This window comes from Equus asinus, chromosome X (assembly GCF_041296235.1).
Source record: "Equus asinus isolate D_3611 breed Donkey chromosome X, EquAss-T2T_v2, whole genome shotgun sequence".
Lineage (NCBI taxonomy): Eukaryota > Metazoa > Chordata > Mammalia > Perissodactyla > Equidae > Equus > Equus asinus.
The window spans coordinates 140,721,315-140,736,157 of record NC_091820.1 but is presented as its reverse complement, the minus strand read 5'-3'; the positions used below and the strand labels follow the sequence as shown (position 1 = coordinate 140,736,157).

Genomic DNA, 14,843 nt, shown 5'->3' with positions numbered 1-14,843 from the left:
TTACCAACAGCCTCTATTGCAAAATTCAGTGGTCACTTCTCTATTCTCACCTTACTTGACATCTCAAGAACAGTCAACACTGGTGACTAACCCTCCTTCTTGAAACACTCCTACATGTCTGGCTCCTCTGTCTTCTTGCGGAGTCCTCCTCTAGCTGACCTCTAAATGTTGACTTTCCATGGAAATTGGTTCTGTGCTCTTATCCCTACATGAGTTCGTGCAGGCCTGCCATTTTAAACATGATTTATTTGCTGAAGACATACTGCATACAGAAAAAAAAGAAAGGCACAACCACAGTTGAGAGAAAAACTCAAGGCAAAACAAACAGTCAAAGGAAAGGCAAATGAATAGGGACCTACAAAGAAGACTGAGGAGGACCAATTAGGAAAGTGAGAGGAAAGCCAGAAGAGTGTGGTGGCCTGGAAGCCAAAAGGAAAGAAAGCCTCAAGAAGGAACAAGTGTCAGCTCCTAGCTGTGTTTACTGATGCATAGTATGAAGACTGTAAAACAGTCACTGAAATTTTATAATGAAGTAGGTCATTGTTAGGGTCAAAGAGACATGCAGTAGAGTGGAACAAAAACACAAAGAAACAGAGAAGAGAAATCATATGGTCCCTGAGACAGAGAGATGAAAAAGTAGCAGCCTCAGTCCCTTAGCGGCTTCAAGAAGAAAACTGAGTTTGGCAACAATACGAAAAGATCTAGTGTCTTATTGGACCATAAGTTCATCATGAACTGACATAAAGTAATTGCTTAAAATGCTCACATAATCTTAAATTACATAAAGAAACAGGGTACCTTGATCTCTTTAAGTACTATCGCCATTATACTCTGTGCTGATTAGAACATATGTGGAATACTGAGTTCAATTCTCAGTAGAGTATTTCAAGACTGGACAGAAGGGCAATAGTATGGGTAGAGATCTGGAGATTGTATCATTTGAAGAATAGCTAGAGGAATTAGAAATATTTAATATGAAAAAGAGAAGACGTAGAAGGATCATGACAGGAGTCTTCAAGTTTATATAAAGTATAGTCACCTGGAAAAGGGAGTACATTATTCGCAATATAACTAGGAACAATGGATATAAGTTATAGGGAAGCAGGGTTTTGTTCAATGAAAGCAGTCCCCTATTTAAAAATTTCTGACTGTTAAATATCAGGTACATAGCAACAGAAACTTTGCATTCCTCTCAGATGTCACTAACAGGAATTTCTTATTCTCTCCTATACTGTTAAAAATCCCACTTATAATCAAGTCTCACCTGCCCCCACCATAACTCTCTTGCAATAGAATCTGTAATGTATTAATGAGTATTAGGATAATAAAAACAACTGTGGCAGAAAGAACACTACATTAGAAGTCAGAAAACCTGACTCTGCTAATTATTAACAGTATGTGAATGTCTAATAAACCATAAAGTGCTATATAAATATAATATTCAAGAAGAAAAAGAATGAAAAGATAAGCCAGAGAGAAGAGAAGAAAAAAAAAAGATAACTGATGTAAAGGAAAGCCCTGTCTCAACACTGCTCCTCCCTGTTCTCTTATTCACTCCTTGCTTGGTCCCAGAGCCAACATCCCAGTTCTACTTCATACCTGCTAAGAATCCTACATGAGTTTTCTGTGACAAAGTACCAAAAGCTGCAAGGCTTAAAACAACAGAAATTTATTGTCTCATAGTACTGGAGGCCAGAAGCCCGAAATCAAGATGTTGGCAGAGCCATGCTCCCTCTGAAATCTGCAGGGGAGAATGCTTCCTTGTCTCTTCCTACTTCTGGTGGTTTGCTAGCAACCCTTGGCATTCCTTGGCTTGCAGCTACAGCACTTCAATCTCTGCCTCCATGTCACATGGTATTCTCCATTTGTGTCCATATCTTCATTTGGCATTCTCTGTGTCTCTTCTCTTCTTATAAGGACACCTACTCCAGCATGACTTCATTTTAACTTACATCTTAATTACATCTGCAAAGACCCTATTTCTAAATAGCATCACACTTATAGGCACCAGGGGTCAGGATTCAACATATCTTTCTTGAGGACATAACAAACCCTCATCTTAGAAACACTGTTCCTCCCAAATCACTCCTACCCTCCCCTCTCCACATATTCACATCACCCCAACCTGCCTCCCCCTCCTCTCCAAAACCTCTATCCTATCTCTTTCCTTACTCATATTAGAGGCATGTCCTTCAAGTGATGGGCCAAAAGGGCAACCTCCAACAGCTTGGAGTTAGAAAGGCCTGTTTCTACTCCCTAGAAAGGTTTTAAGGAAAGGACATTTTTGTTCCAGTTGTTGTGATTCAAAAAAAAGATATGCTATGAGGGAATCCAAGTGAGAATTCTGGATGTAGTTTTTATAGAGGAATTATTATAAATTGTAGTAAAGGTCTTTTTAGGTCCATTAAATTAAAGGTTAAGTAAGATGCTACTGGTTGGCCTAACAACCAAAATGTCATGAATAGCATTATTTATAGAGGAAAATGTATCCAGTTTCAAACAATAATCTTACAAAGGAACTTTTGGAATATATCCATTTGTAAGTAAGGGATTCCCTGTATTAAAAGAAACTGCTAACAAAATAGCACAGCAACGATGCAAACGCTCCTCCTCAGTGGAGGCATCATCAAGTGGAGGTTGAAGACAGTTTCAGGGAATGAAGTAGGGAAAATGGTCAAGTCAGTGTTCTCACACTCAAGCCCCTGTGTTTTAAGAAATTTTTAATTCTGTATTTTAATTTTGATAACATTAAAAAATGTATATGAATATTCTGGAATATCATGTATAACTTATAAATGAGCAATGATACACAATTCAGTGCTGTATTTGCATTATGAAGGCATAGGTGCCAAGAAATTCCCTAAAATGACAGTGCTAATTTTTAATGTCTTGGAAGCATGTCTGGATGCTCTTAGATTGACACATCCTAAAATCATAATAACAATCATGACTCAAGCACTCTTGTATTCCTATTGTGATTTTTAAATCAGTTATAAAGACAAAATTTATCTTTGCAGTAACGATTTACAATTGAAAGAAATCTACACGGAAAAAAACTTTTAAGAATTGAGACTTTTATCTGACATTCTGAAAATGACAGTGTGGCAGAATAACTAACACACAAATTATCTCAGGCTAAGGAGAAAATAATACTCAAAGATGTGTTTGTATCAAGTGGAAACCAAATAAAATCATAATGTGTTGTATGAATAAAGGTTGTACAACTGTTCAAATAGAAAAAAGAAGTGGAAGAATTAACTCGTCACATATCACATAGTAATAGTCAATGCAAAATTAAAAAGAAAGCATTTTGTATCATTATTTATATTACTGAAAGGGGATGTATTATGTAAATCCTTGCAACAGTTCATTAGCAGAATGTTTAATAGGAAATACACAAGGGAAATTAAACTTTTTCCACCTTTGTATCATGGGGCATACTATTAAATTGGGCCATTAAATTAAATGGGGGGGTGGCATGGAAGGTGCTCAGAAAAGAGAGAAGAATTCATTTTAAGAAGGTGCTATAGAATATGAGACGGCATAGAAGTAAGAACAAGCTAGGGAAGGTAAATAAACTAGCTTGACGACATGAAATGATTCACATTTAGAGAATGAGAAGGTTTAGGGATAAATCTAACGGCTTTATATAAAGAAGCCCTTCTATAAATTAAGTAATTTGGATTGGATCAAATAGTTTTCCTATTTCAGTTCAACACATATGTTCTGAGGGTTTACTATTGGCAGCCAATGTAGTAGACACTGGAGGTATAAAGACCACTAAGAAAGGACCTCTATACTCAAGGGAGCCATAGCACAATGGGGAGGACAGACATAAACAAATAAATTCAATAAGTGTAATGAGTGAATAACCTAAGAATGTACACAATTATTGAGGAGATTTCTTAAAGTTTTGTGATTATCTCACTTTGGATGAAGAAAAAAGAACGCAGGTGTCAGCCTATGTATTAGGAATTTCCTCAGCATGCTGTTACAATTATTTCTCCTTGGAAAAGGTGTCAAAGTGTCCATTTTATCCTCACTAGGTTTCCAATGCCCAGTACAGTGCCTATCATATAACAGTCCCTCAAATATGTGTTGAATAAAGGAACGAACACTGAGCATGTTTTGGTTTCAAATACACTATAAATGACAGATAACTTTACATTTAGTAGGGCCTGGTAAGAAGAATATTTTGATTACCAAACTATCTCCCTAAGTAAGATAAAGCGGTTGGGCTGAAAGAAATCCAATCCCCAACTCTTCTGTCTGGGTCTTAGGAGGAAATAAGCCAAGGACTGATAACTCACCAATTCTGATGTAATAACCTTGAAGAAGACAGAACTAACATTGATATAACCCTCTGAGACCCAACCCAATCCCTCTGACTTTCTCAGGATAGGAGCCTACCCTGTCAAGTCAATCACCTGTTCTGTTTTGCAGTAACCACCACCACGATACACTATCATCTTGATTATTCCTGTTTGCCCACACACATATACAACCATGTAAGCTACTGAGAGTAGTGATCTCCTATGTCTTGTTTCCAGCTATATCCCTTGCACTTAGAAGAGTGTCTAGCATAAATTAACTGTTCAGTAAATATCTGTTAAACATATGAGTGAGTCTGCTTTCAGCCACAACTATTCAAAGGGAAAGAATGTCCCAAACATGACAGTATCCTCTGGGATCAAGCGTGGGACAATGGAGGTACAGGTAGTTGACAGCAATTAATAAGACAGTAATTAAAGGACTTGATAACTGATTGATTGTGGGGGTTATAAGAGAGGGAGATATAAAGTATTTACCAAAGAGTCTAGTACACAGTCAGTTTGTTAAATACTGGCTAATAATAACAACAACAACAACATACATGTCTGACGCTGAGGAAATAGGACTGGGCAGAGATATAGAGCTCCTATCCGAAGTGAGGAAGAAGACGAATGTTAACACTGGCTGGTAGAAGAAGGGCACACAGAGGGTTAGAAACCCACCGAGGAGCTCAAAAGTAGGAGGTGAAGAAGAAAGTGACGTCATCGAAACCAGGGCATAAGGAGGAGTTTTCAGAAGACTCAGAAAATCTCAAGAGATTCAAATGCTACAGAAAGGTCCTGCAGAATGCGAACAGACGGAAAGTTAATATTTTTCCCCTCACGCAACAACTTAAGTGACGCATTCTGACACTCTAACTCGAGGCCCTCTCAGGGGCATAAAATGCACTTCGCCAAAACTAGACCTGCCCGACAATTCCAACTGTCGACACCAGAGAAGCCCAAATCACCCTTTTACTGCCTCCTCGCTCCACCCCAGCACCTTCCCGTCGACACCTCCGCCCTCCCCCCAGCGTCGCCTCCCCGCCTTCCGCCAAGTTCGCCCCGCTCTATTTACCTGTCTAGATACCCTCTGAGAGTGCGCGGGCTCGGGATGGAGCGGCGCGGGTCAAGACTGGTTCGCCTACTGCCCGCTCCCAGAGGAGGATGGAACCGGACGCCGCTGGCTTCCGTGTAAAGCGCCCCGCCCACGCGCGGCCTCCTGGGAATGGGAGCGCTCCTCCAATAGGAGCATGTGGCGGGGCGGGGACTGCTGCGTTCCCAGCCCCCGCACTTCCCAGGAGCCGCACTGCATTCCGGGAGTGGTAGTTCCGACTGGCGTATTGCCGAATCTGTCACACGTTGGGTCAACAACTTTTGTCGTAAGTCAAGTCAAGCGCTGTTCCTCCGGGAAAACGAGAGGATGCAGAGCCACAAAGAGTCCACCAGCACTGAGTCAACGGGATAAATGAAAAGCCGAGCTTGCCTCGTCATATCCCCCCTTAGCCTCAGCCGGTAACGTCGTCTGCTACTTCACAGACAAAATAGAATTCATCTGACAGGAACTCCCTCTACTTTCACCGCGAAATTTTCTAACCTCCTTGGACCCCTCAGCAAGCCTTTCTCCCATTCTTTTGCAATAATAATAATAATAAACAACTACTTTCTTTTGATCTAAGTTCCCCTGGCCGCTTTACCTCCCTGTTCCTTCTTGCCAACTCAGAGGCTAGCTCCACTGGTGAACCCTTCTGTCTCCTCACTCGTCAATGGCTCCCTGCTTACTCGCTCTTTATCAGCATTTAAAGATTGTCAAAGTTTCTCTCATCTAAAACATTCCAAAGTCACCTTTATCAACCTCACACCCCCCAAAATCCTCCCATTGCTTTGGTTGTCATCTGTATGCTGATGATTCCCACATGTAGTAAGCCCAGACAAGACTCCTGTAAGCCAGACTGAAATATCTAATGACAGCTGGGCATCTCTTTCAGGCACCTAAAACTTAACAGTAGTCCTCAGTTGATTTAATACATTTCTACTCTTCCCTCTCCCATAACATGCTCCTCCTCCTCTTCTAATCCTATCTCAGTGAATGGAACAACCTTGCAATCAGTTGGCCACACCAGAATGCTGGGTATCATTTTGAATGTTTTCACTCCCTCAAAACTCACTTCCAAACAATCAGCAAGCCATATTAATTCTATGTCTTAAATGTCTCACTTGTCAAGCTTCAGTTTTCTCATCTTTAAAATGAGGATAATAATAGTACCCATCTTCAAGGGTTGTTGCAATGATTAACGAACAGTAGTGCCAGGCAGAGAGTAAGCATTCAAGGACAATAAGTGTTCATTGAACAAGCATTGTGTTTGTCATTAGTTATTCTTCATTAGATCTTATATAATGATAGCTAGCATTTACTTTTTTTAGTTTATATTTGGAAAGAGACAAGGAAAAATAAGAAATGGTGAGATATTTTGTGCACATTACCCCCACTCCATTCCTCAGTATTTTTACAAGCATTACAAAAATACAGTACTGGTCATGAGGCACTAGACACATGGTTCTACTCTAATATGTGCAGGATATACCATACTTTAGTTATTGTTAGCAGTTCTGGGTGGGCTATAGGCAAACTGAAGTGTATTTAGAGAATCCTGACTAAAATGATCTGGGCACTAGAAATCAGAAGTAATGTCTTTGTACCTATAGTATCTTCTTTACTACCCCCCCCAACACTCCTCATCACTTGAGATTGCTCTATCTAAAACAAAATCTGATCACTTCAAAATCCTACTTAAAACCCTCACTGGCTTCCCATTATATAGAGGATAAAGGCCTAAGATTCTCAACGGAGAATTCAAGGCCCTCCATGATCTGACCTCTCCCTACTTCTTCTGCTTCTCTCACCAACACATCCTATGTTCAAGCCTGCTCTTGTACGGTGGAATTCACTCATTTATCCATCCATCCATTCTTTCAACAAATATGTAGTAAGTGTCTACTATGAGCCATTCCTGTTCTGGATGCTGGAGATATAGCAGTGAAGAAGACAGACAATGGCCTTGCCTATATGGAGTTAACACTTCAATACCATGCTCTTTCATGCCTCAGTGCCTCTGCACATGCTGCACCCCCTGTCTAAATCTTGTTTATTCTTCAGGACCAATCTCAAATATCACCACTTCATTTTCCGGCAAAGTATATGCTTTTTTTTTTTTTTTTCTTTGAGGAAGATTAGCCCTGAGCTAACTACTGCCAATCCTCCTCCTTTTGCTGAGGAAGACTGGCCCTGAGCTAACAGCCGTGCCCATCTTCCTCTGCTTTATACGTGGGACGCCTACCACAGCATGGCTTTTGCCAAGCGGTGCCATGTCTGCCCCCGGGATCCGAACTGGTGAACCCCGAGCCGCGGAGAAGCGGAACGTGTGCACTTAACCGCTGAGCTGCCGGGCCGGCCCCATATATTCTTCTTTTTTCAGCTTTATCCACCATCTGCAAAGGTTTACTTTTCATATTAATATTAATTTCATTTTATTCAACCTATTCTTTGAAAGATCATAGTAGCTTACAAAGTGAATGAGTTTTGGAGCCAGACAGTTTTGAGTTAATTAATAGCTCTGTGAGCCCTAAATGTTGCCTCAACTTAGAGATTTTAAGGCTCTATCAAAGCTCCTCTTCTCACTCCATATTCTCTCCTAAAGTAATCTCATCTGTGCTCCAAAATTTGTATCTCCAGCACAAGCCTTTATATTGGGAAATCAGGGAAGGTCTCTCTGAGGAGATAATATTTGAGCTGAAATCAGAATGTCAAGAAGGAAGCAGCCACAAGAAGATAAGAGAACAGAAAGAAAGCCAGAGTGACTGGATGTAGTGGAAGTGAGGGCAGAGTGGTAGGAGATGAGATCACATCAACCTTCTTTCTACTCCTCAAATATGCCAAGCTCCTTCCTACTTTATGATCTTTCCATCACCTCTCTCTGCTTGGAGTTCTGTTCCCTCTTATATTCTTTTGGCCAGAGGTTCTTGCAAGGCTGTGTAAGCCAAGAGAAAGAGTATGGATTTTATTTTAAGTATAATGGGACATCATTAGAGAGGTTCAAGAAGAGGAGTGATGTGATCTGATATATGGATTTTTTAAAAATTACCTGGCTTTATTTAGCATGCCAGTACACTATCCTGATAGTAAATTAATATGTACAGTTTTCAAAATATGTTGGTTAGTTTTTAAGAAAAATGCTTCTGGGTGTGTACACTAAAGTGCATGCAGAACCATTTAAACAGGTGGCTTTATAATTTTATAATTTTCAAATTCAGAAGTTCTGTTGCCATTATATGAAGTTACTGAAGAATGGAATCTCTTTCTTTATAATCCATGATTTTAGATAGTTTGAGTTTATAGAGTAAAGGTTTCAATTTACATTTCAGTTCCTGCAGCTACCAAGCCTGGAACTATAGAACTAATGGTTTCGATAACCTAATCCAGTCTCCTAATTGTACACATGAGAAATCTTCTGGTCTTGACAAAGATTACAAAGCTAAGAAGAGATGGAGCCTGGATTACAAACCAGCTCTCATGTACCAGATGCTCCAGAAATGTCTATTGGGCTAAAATAAGATACATATACAGATAAGATATACAGATACATATACAAATAAGATACAGAGCTCTAGTCATGTCTGGGAGACCCTGGTTTTACATTCTGCATAACATAATTCAATCCTGATGTGTTATTTTGTGGTTCACAAACAAATCTAGTGACTGTTGCTTTGGCATCAGAATCATTTATATTGTTGCAATTTATCACTACTCACCAGTGCTGTTTATGCTTCTTTTCTCCTGGATATTTGGACTTGGGCAACTTTTCTTCCTGTTCTTCTATGCTCAAAACAGACCTACCTCAAGAACACCTGTTCTCCTTTGAAATTCACAATCAGCAGAGGGAGCTACCATGTTATCAATATCTACAAAATCACTGACGTTTGAGTATGGCACAGCTTGTTTTTCTTTGTGGCTCATTCTAGTCAGAGTCATCACGTATCTTGCTCTGTGCATCTGAGCCATCAGTAGTTCCAACACCAGCTTTGGCAAAGCAATTGTGGATTACTTCTGTGGTGTCTATCCCACATAGCAATGAAATTTATCATCATATCAAGAACGTGCCATTTCTTTACATCTGCAATAGAACAATGCTTCTCATAATGTACCAAGCGTTTCCAGCATCCAACTTTTGATAGTTTACTATTTCTCAGTCTAATGGCTACACATGGCCATGGTGCTGGTGGGCAAAAAAAGACTATAAACCTGTTTTAATTTAAACCTCAAGTATCTGTGTGAAGCTATCAGTAATAGAATGTTCGCATTCTGGCAAGCCATTTTTCTCTCTAATTGCAGGAGCCATTCAGTGCATTTTTGTTAACTTTATACACACACAGGAAAGTTGTATATACAAAGGAAGTTCTCAAATTTCCATATAAGCGATTCTAATTTCTTGCTCTTCTCAGCACTGTAACAAAGGAAAACTGATGACCCATCTCTCTTTATAAACTCATTTTTTTCGAAGACAACATTCTTCTGTCAGAATGTTTGGTTTGGTTGCGGATTATAGAGGTGCATTAGATGGGCACATCTATTCAGATTTGGCCTCCCATTTTCAAGATGATCTTCAGCAAACAGAGCTATTATAGATGCTCCACTTTTTAGGTGAAGTGACATGATATTGTGATAATGCTGAAAGCATTGTTGCCAGTCATAAAGACTTGACGTCACCTCCCATCTGCTCCCATCACCTCCCAATTGCTCCCAAGGCAATTTCATTAGCCTTTTCTAAAAACCAATGAGCATCTACATATAGAAATATCTGCCCTGGTCTTGCAAAATTATTCAAGCGTTTTATTTACTAAGTTGGCATATTTTTCTCCTCATTCTGTTATCAATCTTACCTCCCTTAGCTTCTTGATTTTTACCTTTTCCTAGTTTTCAAGAAACATACAGAATATTCAAAAGGAAATTCTAAGTTTTGTGATCATTTCACTTTTGGACTTTTCTTTCTCATCCACTAACTTCTAGTTCTGGAGCAATTGGGAGCTCACTATATTTTCTCTTTGACAGCACGACTAACAGTGTATGGAGAAGAACAGAAAGGGCCTGCTTCACAGAATGTGAACATTCTGAAAAGAACAAGACCAACGGCAAGCCTGAGGCTTGGTGCAGGAGATGGAAGGGCAGCACTGACAAGGCAACTCATTTCTTAAGTTTCAGAATTTCTAAAGTAAAGATAATGTCACATTACAAGAAGGGCTAATTTGAATTATCTTGATAATCAAGACAAAAGTAATGGATACTAATGACTTTGAGGTAGGTACAGCTGCTATCAGATAGCAAGTGATTAGGTTTAAGACATTAAAATGATGAAACAGAGGGAAAGAAAGCACTGATTTGAAATTATCCTCCTTTAAAAGTTTGATAGAAAATTAAGAACACTTCCAGTTCAAAGTTCTAAGCATAAAATCCAGGTGTGTCCCATCTGTTGGCTCGCTTCTAATTTGACGTAAAGAATCCACATTTTAACAGAATAGCAAACCACAAAACTGGTATCCCTGCAGAAGAGGCCTGTAACTTGGCATTTGGTTTTCTCCACCTTGGCTCATTCCCAATTGTTTAGGATTTTGACTCCTCAAGCCTTCATCATTCAACCAATTATTTGCTGGTGGAAGGAGCTGGGATAGTTTCTCCGCACATAAACTGACCTTTGTCATCAATCACTTTTATAATGAGAGAACATCCAGGACACGTAGCCACATTTTCCCCATTCTCCAGCTCTTCCTTGGTGAGGATGAGATGCCCAAAGAAGTTATCCCTACATGTGCAGGGGTAGAAATACATCTCCAAGGAATGATTATATTGCAAGTCCATGATTCCCACCTTGGAACAGACCAAGTATATTCTCACCCTTGAGTTTTTGCATCAGCTGTGTACTCAGCACTGAATGCTGAACCTCCAGATCTGTGCACATGTCTTTCTTGTCATTTAGGTCCCAGCTTATATGGCCCCTCCTCAGATGGACTCTTCCTGACCGCTGATCACTATAAATTTTCCTCTTTTATTTTCTTTACAAAATTTGTGATAATCAAAATAATTTTTCATTTTTCACTTGTTTGTTGACTGTGCCATTAAATTTTATTCAATAATAGAAAAAATAGAAAATAGAAATATAAATGGGCAGGAACTTTATTGTTCTTGTTCATCCTTCTTTCTCCTCAAGGTGGCACAGAGTGGGTGCTCAATTACAGTTTGTTGAAAGAATGCATATCAATGAGAATGGCTAACACTCCTCTGGTATCAAATAGTATTCTAAGATAAATATGTATTACTGCATTTAATCCTCCTAGTAATGGTGTGAAATAATTATTATTATCATCAACCTTGTTTTCAGGATAAGGAAACTGAGGCTCCAATCAGCACAGAAACTAAGAAGGGGCCAAGGTTTGCCTCCTGCCATCTTGGCTTCTTGACCTGGCCCCTCCTGCATAAATTTCAGAAGCTGCTTAGGAGGGAACACAAGGAGGCGTGGGCAATCAGTGTTGGTTGACTAAATCGAACAGTCCCAGATCCATACACAATCTGTTTTCTTCCCTATGCCTCCTCCATTTACATTCCTGCCTCCTGGATCAGGTCACCTTGGAAAACACCAGATTGGAGGAGGGAATGGGAAGTGCACATTTCACAGCAACATGGTTGGAAGACAGTAAATGCTAGCGAGGGGTGAAGTATTTGGAGTACACAAACCAGGGACATCGGCAGAATGTCCCAAGGGCTGGGGAGCTTGAAGAAGGGTCCGGGACAGTGTCAAGGGACAGGAACCAGATAGGCCCAGCACGGCATCATGCTGGCAGCAGCTGCTCTGCGAAGGAGGGATGAGGCAGGGCACCTTCCCTGTAGTTCTCTTCCTTCCAGCGGGGAGTGGACTAGAAGATGAGCCTCCTTGGATACTGAAGTGGTCCCTGAATGTGAGCTCATGATCCGAGTTTAGGAAAGTGCGAGAAAAGGACTGAACCTGCGACCTTCTTCCAGCGGCAAGGGGAGTAACAGTCATGGAGACCAGGTTAGCTTTGGTTTTCTTTTGTCTCTTTTATTGCTTCTCAAAAGACAGACTGGACAGGGTTTCATCTTCTTCCCCACCAGGCTCAAGGTTCACATGGAGCACTTCTCTGAAAGAAAGGAGACCGGGGTTAAAATAGGGTGGAAAACCACCGATGAAGTCTACCCTCATAGTATAATACAGTGAGGCTCAAAGGGGTTGCTTTAAATCACCCCAGAGTTAGAGGCTGTGGAGCTAGGACTAGAACCCCAGGCGGCTGCTTCCAAGACCCTTGCTCTCCCTGGCACATCTCAAGGTTTTTGTTTCTTCCCACTTCAGCCTTCAATTTTATTTCACATCTGTGGCAGTGGTGGTTTCCTGTAAGGAAAAGAACAAAAGCTTCAGATAGCTCACATGTGAAGGTAATGATTTTCAGGTTATGTTCTAGAGTATTTGAAAGCTGTGAGTCCATATGTAACACAAAGGAAATCAAGGGATATTTATTTTTAATATGTCCATCTTACTCCCTTCTGGAAAGTAATTGCAGAGTGTGTTGGAAACTCTAAAGAAGTGGCTGGAATTCATTCACACGTCCTGTGGCTCACAGGATCACTAGGATATACTCTTGCTCAACTCTACATTGAAGATTACTACATCTTCACGCAGCTGTGCAGACCATTAACCTTGTTGAGAGATGGAAATATTTTTTGTAAGAAGACAGTAAGTTTCTCAGTATAGTGGGGAGTCATATAGAAATTTAAGAGGATTAAAGCAACGTATGAACTAATGGCTTCTATTTAGCAAGTGCTTATTGAAGCGTGCTGAAGACCAGGAACTGGGAGACTACAAACAAGGATAAAACCATATGTTCACAATCTGAGTGGAGGTGTAAAATAGACAAATACATATGCATGGTAAAAGAATAATTGATATGAGAGATACTTTGTGAAATAAAATAGGCACAGGAAAGAAAGGAAACACGTTAACATTTTATTTATTGAATATATATTTATTGAGTTCCTGCTGTGTCCAAGATAAATACAACAGTACACAAAACACAATTCCTGCCCACTTGGAGATTGCATTTGTTGAGTACCTACTAAGTGTCAGGCAAGCTTTCTTACATTTTTTTTAAAATATACGTGGTCTCAGTTAACATTCCAACAACCCTGGGTAGTATCGTCTTGTGGTCTATCTCTTGAAATTAAAGCAATAGCTAGAATTTTAAAAACAATTCATAGACATCTCCTTATGTATATATATAAAAGGACATGGTGAGAAATAGTGAGACAACTTAGGTTTAAAGAAGTTAAGTACCTTGTTAAAGGTTAATAGCAAAGCTGAAATTCAAATTCAATATCTATTTTGACACCAAAGTCCCCTATATAACTGTATACAATGCAGCTTCCTGTGGGGCCAAGCCCAAGCTAGCTTCACAGTCAAATTGTATCTTAAAGGATGAGTGGGACAGGAGCATAACAGAGAAAAAGGTTACTGCTATGTAATAAATCCCACAGAAGGAACCTCTTTTTTTCAGTCATTAAGGTAACATGATTCAGTTGTCCAGACTTATTGAGAGAGTTATTTGTACAATTTTACTCTGCCAAATTAGAAAGGCCAACATTCTAGGAATTTTTTTGGAAGTTATCACCATGACTTTAATTTTGACTACCTGCGATTAAATAAGGCAGTTCAGTTCAACAAACTTTTACTGAGGCATCGTGTGCCAAGAAGTGTGCTAAGTACTAGAGCTAAATGTTCTCTAGGAACTCAAATAATATACATAACTGATTTGTTAAAAAACATGCAAATGTAAATTTGCATGTAAATTGTGTTCTGCATTTTGTTACAACTCTGGTTTCAATACAATTCATATGACTTCACCTTTCTGACTCTCATCTGTAAAATTATGAGGTTGTGTTAGCTGATCGTTAAGAAAAATTTTTGTGATCTAGCTGTATTGGGATCTGGCAAAAAGTTTGCTTTCAGTGATTGCTTTTCTCTTTCAAATTTTGCTCCATTCTATTGTTTGGTACTTGATAGTGAGGAATAACGCTGTTATCTTTTGCTTTTGCTTGGTTGGCAGGTGCCGGCAGTTGATAACTGATAGTAATTGCATCACATTTGTAATTGCTCAAGGAGGACCATACCCTAAGAAACTGTCTTCATTATATGATCATGAAGAAGTGAGTGTAAATGTCCATTCACCAGGAGTCTGGTCGTTTCCTCCCAGAACCGTTGGACTAAAACATTGATTCCTTAACACGAGTGTATGGATGGGCTACATCAGAGTCACCTGGGTTGTTAGCTGTTAACATAGATTCCTGGCCTACAAAGTCACATTTTTGAAAATAGAAGATGGTGATCTGTATTTGTAGCAAGGGACCTAGGTGATTCTGATAAGCTTAGAAAATACTGGAAAAGCAGAGACAATGAAAAACTACTTATTTAATCCCCC

General features: G+C 39.7%; 1 protein-coding gene across 1 annotated transcript in view; it reads right to left on the bottom strand.

Moving 5' to 3' along the window:
* VAMP7 (vesicle associated membrane protein 7) overlaps window positions 1-5,533 on the bottom strand; it is a 43,941-nt gene extending 38,408 nt beyond the window's left edge. The window contains exon 1 of the mRNA XM_014834716.3: window positions 5,389-5,533. The gene's annotated coding sequence lies outside the window, so the exon portion shown is untranslated. The remainder of the gene's footprint in view (window positions 1-5,388) is intronic.
* Between the last annotated feature and the right edge of the window lie 9,310 nt (window positions 5,534-14,843).